This window comes from Oryctolagus cuniculus, chromosome 14 (genome assembly GCF_051225735.1).
Source record: "Oryctolagus cuniculus isolate XC-2025 breed Fujian yellow rabbit chromosome 14, ASM5122573v1, whole genome shotgun sequence".
Taxonomy (NCBI): Eukaryota; Metazoa; Chordata; class Mammalia; order Lagomorpha; family Leporidae; genus Oryctolagus; species Oryctolagus cuniculus.
The window spans coordinates 94,942,268-94,948,409 of record NC_142880.1 but is presented as its reverse complement, the minus strand read 5'-3'; the positions used below and the strand labels follow the sequence as shown (position 1 = coordinate 94,948,409).

The 6,142-nt window shown below is 50.8% G+C and overlaps 1 long non-coding RNA gene across 1 annotated transcript; it reads right to left on the bottom strand.

Annotated features, from left to right (window-relative positions):
- Window positions 1-303: 303 nt before the first annotated feature.
- Window positions 304-5,689, bottom strand: LOC149122443 (uncharacterized). Its single transcript, XR_016220885.1, has 2 exons — window positions 4,625-5,689; window positions 304-2,830 (listed from the first exon to the last, which is right to left on the bottom strand). It is a non-coding gene; the product is annotated as an uncharacterized LOC149122443 (long non-coding RNA).
- Window positions 5,690-6,142: the final 453 nt, after the last annotated feature.

Sequence of the window (6,142 nt, the reverse complement as noted above, 5' to 3'; positions counted from 1 at the left end):
GTGCGTTGCTTTATAATTAATGTCTAAATATAGTCTGGGTAGCACAGGTCCATTTATCTATTATTTCAGCTTTCACCAAAAGTGTCCACGACTCACCGCCAGGATGCCTACAGCCCTTCTCACAGGAAGCTGAGGACAAAACTGCACTCTGCTGTTTGCAGACAAAACAGGCGTGGACCAGCTACGGAGCAGCCACAATCTCACCATGTTGTTCTAAATATAATATCACCTGTGCAAAAAAAAAAAATCTTGGGGCGGGGGGTGGGGGGCGCAAGGAAGCCACAAATGACAGTTAGTTCTGACTGTCAATCTACACTTTTAATGAGAAACTCTGCCCGATTTAATGAATCCGGGAGCTTCGCTCTGGCATCATCTTAAGCAGAACTTGTGCCTGCGACGTGCCGGTGTCAGTCTGCGGCCTGCATGGTGGCAGCTGGATGTACCCCTAATGGAAAGTGTTCTCCTTGTGAACTACCACTAGGCACATATAAGCAATCACTGCTAATTTACTCGATGGAGAGGCCAAGGAGGGGTGGGCGTGTGTGTGCGTGGCTGAGCTGTGCAGACAGGCAAAGGTTTAATCAGGACCGGGAGTGGCCTGCATGCGCTTTAACACAGGGAGCGAAAACAATGCATGAGAGGCTGTCGCGCTTTATGACACAAGAGCCGTGAGACAGCAAAGCCTAATTGGGTCACAGCCAAAGGTGAAGCCAGTGCGCCGCCTGCCGCCTGCAGGTGCGCGCCAGCCAGGGCAGCCAGGGCTCCGGCCGCGGATCTCATCTACCGGCTTCCTCCAGCCCCTGTGCACTGGAAGGAGGAGGACACTGTTGTCTGTGACTTTGCCCCCTGCGATCTGGGGAGCTTGTTTTGCTTCAGCCCGTCATGATGTGACTCCTGTGCGGCCCTCTGCGGGTTGCACATGACCAGGGTCAGAAAGAGCAGAAGCCGCGAGGCCTTTTATCACAAACACTTACAGCAGACAAGCAGGAGTGGGGAGGGGGGCTCCCTCCAACACCGCGGTCAGGGGTCCAGGGTGTGACAGTTTCTCAGCCACACTTCCCCCTGGTCCTCCCCACCCTCCATTCCACCTGGCTGATTTTTGTTGTTATTTTCTGGCTCCTGGGTATTTTGTTTTCATTCTTTTTAAAATTTAATGAACAAATGAATGCATTTCTAAATGGACACATAATGGGCTGTCTTCACAGGTATGCTAATTACCTTTTTTTTTAAGCTGTGGGGGAGGTGGTCTCAAGACCTCAGTCTGGCAAATCCCAGGAGAAAGAATTCAGGCTGCGTCAAGCAGGGAAGACAGTGAGAGGAACAAGTAATTCAGACAAGTCACTTCCAAGTGCTGGTGACTCTAATTACTGGGTTCAGTCACAGGCAAACAATGGAGCCCTGGAGGAGGTGACAGTACATTCACAAAGGTCGAAGTACCCTCCACACGCAAAACTTCCTGCAGGGCAGGCGCGTCTGCCAGCAGCCGGGCTGCAGCCTGGGCAATGCTGCCACCTGCTGCTGCTGCGGCTGCTGCGGCTGCGGCTGCTGCTGGCGGAGGCAGCAGGCAGGGAGGCCGCTCCACGCGCCTTCTTCAGAGCTGGGCGCCTTTGTTCAGGGCGGCTTCCGGGTATCTCATCTCTGCCTGCATCCCAGCCTGCAGGGCTGCTGAACTGCTCTGTTGGGGGAACTGTTAGAGGGCCCCTGCCCAGTCCAGTTGCAACCCCCACGTTAGGAGCCACCATGGTGCACACCCACAGACACTCGTGTTTGAGGCCGGGCGGCCGCCTCTGCTCCCCTGTGCAGATGGAGCCGCAGCTCGGCTCTGCAGGTGGCACCTGTACCATTCCCACGCTGAGCAATGGGAAAAGCTGGGGCGGCTGGCATTGTCCTCCTCGACAAGATGGAGGCAGCGCTTGGAGAGTTTGGCTCCTGCTGTCTTGGGATGAGGCTGCGTGGCTGTAAGAGACACTGTGTGACACACTCGTCTGAGAGATGAGGTCAGCCTGGGTGGGCGCGTGTCAGCTTCCCGGTCTTCTGCTCACTGAGCGCTCTTTCGCCCACCTTTCCTTAGGAACGAACTCTGCTTCCGCGCCCTCAGGTTACTTACACAGCGACGCTCTCCCTCTCTTACCAGATGCTTACTTAGAATGATGCTTGCTATCAACAGTCAGATCCTTCTGACAACAGATCAACTTCGGTATTTTCTTTTTAAGGGCTCCGTTCAGCCCCTAAGCGTCCCCAGGGTTGGTGCAGAAGACGAGACTGATGTTCCCAGCCACTGAGAACAGAGAGAGGACATTCAGAGTGCCTCCGCTGCTCTGTCTCACCAAGGGCTGGCTTATCCTCAGTCAAGATGATTTACCCATCCAGGGTCCGGGCAGCACACTAGACAGAGCGGATGGGTAACGAGGGGCAGGCAGGCAGACCCAGGCAGGATCCAGCAGGGAGCAAGAAGAGGGGAACATTCTGACATCACACAGGCCAGGAACACGGACTTTGGGCTTCCCTGAGCTGGGGAGAAATCGGGCTGAGCGCATGGGCAGGAAGTGTGAGGTCAGGGCAGGATCTGTGATGGCTCTCCCAATGTTAAGTAGGGAAAAAGGAAGCCACAAGTGGCCACATCAATCAGCTGCCGGGAAATCTGCCTGAGATCCATTTCCAACACAGACGGAGGAAGCGTGTTCCCAGCTCGGAGAAGCCTGCCCCGGCCAGCACGCCTGCGTTTCCTGGGCAGAGAAAAGACTCCTGCAACGCTGGTTTCGGAGGAACACTGCAACATAAGAATGCCGTCTTCCCTTCTGGTAGGAATGGGTGCTCAGGAAGAGGTTACCTGAAGAGACAGATGCTTATTCCATAAATGGGACATTTGCTAAAAATTAGGGGCCCTAAATTCATAGTTATTCACATCAAAAGTTTAATGATTACTGGATAGTATTGTTAGGAGTGAATTTTTGTGATGGTTTTTCTGCTTGCCATGAGAGCAGGATGCCCTTTCTTCTTGCTCATACCTCCGTACTTCCCATCATGTGATCTGTTTTGATTTTAATAAGCGAGTCAAAAATAACACGAACTCCCCAAAACTCTATCAAGCTGCGTTAGGAGCTGCCTCTGGGTTGGGCTACAACCTCTTTAACCCTCTCTTTCATCTCTAGGCTTTTAAGAGACCCTGCCCTGCAGACACACACACACTGTGGCCACTCTCACACACACAGGCACTTCCCTCTCAAGGCAGGACCTGCTTGTGTCCAGTCACCACGAGAAGTGTTCAGCGGACTCAGCTTGCAGGGAGGGGTCTGAGAACCAGAAAGGGGATCACTTCAGAGGGAAATTGCAAAAAATCACCGCAAAGCACTGAGCACTCTGTTTTACAGAAACACATGTGCTCCTGCAGCACTGCACGTCAGTGAGTAAACAGGGCTTTTCTTTGTTTCCAGGTGTCAGCAAGTATCAAGCCCCAATTGATATTTACTTGATTCCCAGGGGTGAGACTGTCAAATAGTTATCCTCTGTAATAAAGTGTGGAGCCAAGTGCATAGAAGGGGAAAATGATACTGATTGCCTCCTGCAAGACGCAGCTCTGACTCTGATCCCGGCCAATTCTCTGCTGCGGCTTCCCTCACAGGTCTAATGGGCTGAGGCTCCAACTTAGGATTTACATAAATCACTTATGTAGTTTCCAATTGGCTCTTTACAGTGCAAATATATAGTGTTCATTCATTTTCACTTAAAAATAATGTTCTGTAATGGGTCTTCCCCCGGGTCCTCCAGTGATGACTGTGATTTCAGAATCTCAAAATCAAACAAGAAGCTTCCCACGGCAGCTAGCCACATGGTGCTTTTTAAAATGCATTTCTTTTCACTTCTTTCTAAGTTTTCACGGTGAGGAAGAGTCAGCCCTGTTGTAGTTTTCCACCTATTTTTTTCCCTGCATTCTTCTGCCAGTGTCCCCATTTAGCATTCCCCGAAGGCTTACCTAAGACAGACCAAATGCAGCTCACTATTATCTACGGTTCTTTTCATTCTTTCTCATAAATCAATCCTTTCAGCTCCTTCACCATTTTTCCTTCTCTTCTTTGTGCTCCTGAGTTTGCTGGCATCATTTAGATAATGAAGGGCACGGACTTGGCGGGGGTTACTGGGCGATGGATGCTGAGCTCTCCCCACACAGGAACATCAGGCAGAGCTTCGTGATGTCTCTCTCTCTCTCTCTCTCTCTCTCTCTCACACACACGCACACACACACACACACACACATTCCTGCAGTCCAATCAATCTAAAGACCTGTCTTGCTTTAACTCTCAGTACAGACGGAGGCCCCTACACTTCAGCGTCATGCCAGAGGGCTTACCCATAAACCCCTCTTGACTTGGAAATCAAAGAGAGGTGAGAAGAGTTCAGATTTTCTCCTGCTGAGGTATGAGGCTTGCCACGAGACAAGACTGGACTAATAAGGTCTGGAACCGGTTTTATCTAGTTAATAGCAGCCTTTGACATCACAGGACAACACGCTTTCTCCCTGTGTTTATGTCCTTAAGAAGGGCCGTGGTGAAGGTGAGCATTAAAGACGTTAATCTGTGCACTTATATATTTAACAGAGATGTGGAGTGAAAGCAAGAAATCTTACAACTGCTCCGGGCACAGCCGTTCGGGGAGGCTAATTCACGATTCTGAAACTGCTATGAAGGAGTTTTGCCATCTGCGTTTGTTTCTGATTTCTCCTCTGCATCTGAAGGCTTCAATTGCCCTTTGAAGTTGTTCACTTCCTCCTGAAATATGCTCCCCTCCACGGCACAACTGCCCATTCTCTCCAAGGCACGTCTGGCCTGGGAGACTTCAGAGGACTTCTGGCTGGGCCTGGTTGCTCCCTGTCCATCGTGTGCAGCACTTGGGGAGAGACCGTCTGCGTGAGAATTTAACCGATCATGGCATATCAGGCAGAACACTTACTAATGCTAAGCCTGCAAAAACACACTTCCCAGATGTGCACAGGACAATCCCAGGACTGCAATCACGCTTGCTGTGCGCCATCCACGAAGTGTGGAGCATAAAGCCGCCCACGCTGCAGCCCCGAAGTGGAGGACCTTGCCCTCTAACGGGATGCACAACAGTGCACAGAGAACAAGTGGAGGACCTTGCCCTCTAACGGGATGCACAACAGTGCACAGAGAACAAGTGGAGGACCTTGCCCTCTAACAGGATGCACAACAGTGCACAGAGAACAGCTGTAACAGGGAGACGACACGAGACGAGAAAAAAAGGACCAAAGTCGCGCTCCAGGAACACTTTAAGCACGTGTTGACATCTCTTCTTTTTACACACATCTCAGGAATGTATTTATTCTCCTGGTATCTATGGAATGTCCAGTACACGGAAGACTACATGGAAATTCTAGGCTTAATACTCACACATATGCACACACAGTAAAAAGAGTCTGACATTGCTGTTACACATGACAGCGCTGGATACATCACCGCAAGGCCAGTCAGTTCACATCCCTACCACAGGCCCAGGTCAGTTCAGGTCTCAGGGGTTAAGATTTGGCTACCAGCGCCGGGAGGTGTGAATTCCTACTCTAGCTCCCTACAGGGATGGGCTTGCAACTCTGGGACAGTTGATCAATCTATGTCAGCTTCATCACACTGCAAAGGGCTATCCTGAGAATTTAATCAATTCATTCTTTTTTAAGTTACCTGGGTAGATCTTAATGTCTTCTGTTAAAAAATAAATAAATAAGCCTTGAGATAATTAAATGCTTAGCCTTGGTTTGCTTAATATAAGAACTCCTCTTCTTTCCTGTTTTCCTTCCTTTGTCCCTTCCTGCTGTGCTGTGGTGGCAGTGGTGATGATGATGATGATGGTGGTAGTGGTGGTGGTGGTGACGGAGATGGTGATGATGATGGTGGTGGAGGTGGTGGTAGTGGTGGTGGTGGTGGTGGTGGTAGTGATGGTGGTAGCTGTGGTGGTGGTAGTGGTGGTGGTGGAGGTGGTGATGGTGGTAGCTGTGATGGTGGTAGTGGTGGTGGTGGAGGTGGTGATGGTGGTGGTAGTGATGGTGGTAGCTGTGGTGGTGGTGGTGGTAGTGATGGTGGTAGCTGTGGTGGTGGTAGCTGTGATGGTGGTGGTGGAGGTGGTGGTGGTGGTG